The sequence below is a fragment of the Tupaia chinensis genome, unplaced genomic scaffold (genome assembly GCF_000334495.1).
Source record: "Tupaia chinensis unplaced genomic scaffold, TupChi_1.0 Scaffold000045_1, whole genome shotgun sequence".
Lineage (NCBI taxonomy): Eukaryota > Metazoa > Chordata > Mammalia > Scandentia > Tupaiidae > Tupaia > Tupaia belangeri.
This window is the reverse complement of record NW_006159501.1, coordinates 5,020,025-5,021,024: the sequence shown is the minus strand read 5'-3', so window position 1 is coordinate 5,021,024 and position 1,000 is coordinate 5,020,025. Positions and strand designations below refer to the sequence as shown.

Here is a 1,000-nt window from a genome sequence, read left to right as displayed (position 1 = left end):
CTTGTCATGCTGTGATCCCCTTTTCTTAGCCCTCTAGCTCCTGAGCATTTGGGGACTTGTACACAAACCTGATATATTTTCAGGGCAACCCAGTGAATCTCAATCCATGAGCCTATAGTCGGCCATGCGACTTTCAACATTGTAGTCCAATACACTACAAACCATCCCACATAGGCTAGGTCAAGTTTACTTTTTTAATGGCGATTCTTCTTCCAGCACGATTACCATGCATGTCAGTCAAAACAAAGCCGCTAGAGCTTTGCGCAGTGGCAGTATCGTAGCCCGAAACAAAGCCGCTACAGCTTTGCGCAGTGGCAGTATCGTAGCCAATGAGGTTTATCTGAGGCGCAATCATTGCTAATTGAAAACAAAGCCGTTACTATATACATCAGCAGCAGTGAATAGCTTTTCATTATTTTTCCAGATTCTTTAATTTTTAATTTTTATTATTCTTATATTTTTAAACCCTCGGTCACCATACATCATTTGGCTTGTAAAAAGAATTTGCCCAACATGAAATAGGTCTCAGACCTGTCCAGTTGAGAATACTATACATGCTATCATCAACAGGTAATAAACCATTTCTCTAACAAATGTCATGCCTATTTATTTTTTCTACCTGATTTTCTTCCCTATACTCTTCCCTCCTTCCCTTCCCTTGCCTCTGTTACACTAGAACATTTCAGTGATGGTCCAAGAAAACAGTTAACAGGGGTGAGGCCATTTAGAAGGCCTTAAGCACTCATCAACAGCTATGAATTGTTACCAAAATTACTTAAGTTTGGACTCTAATATGATAAGAATTTGGGAATTAATAAATATAGGATCAGAACTTCAGTCAATGAGAACAAGTCTCCATCAGTTCTAAATCAGAGGGTGTCTCATTGTCTCATCACCCAGTAGGAAGAAGAGGCATACAGCCACTGACAGTTCATATCAATACTGAAAAACACTGAAGTACTTTTTACTCTGCTTTAAAAAATCTGTACGAGTCAACTTT

At 39.1% G+C, this 1,000-nt stretch overlaps 1 non-coding gene across 1 annotated transcript; it reads left to right on the top strand.

Moving 5' to 3' along the window:
* The first annotated feature begins 300 nt into the window (after window positions 1-300).
* On the top strand, window positions 301-435 carry LOC114008661 (U4 spliceosomal RNA). Its single transcript, XR_003550178.1, has one exon. It is a non-coding gene; the product is annotated as a U4 spliceosomal RNA (small nuclear RNA).
* The last annotated feature ends 565 nt before the right edge of the window (window positions 436-1,000 follow it).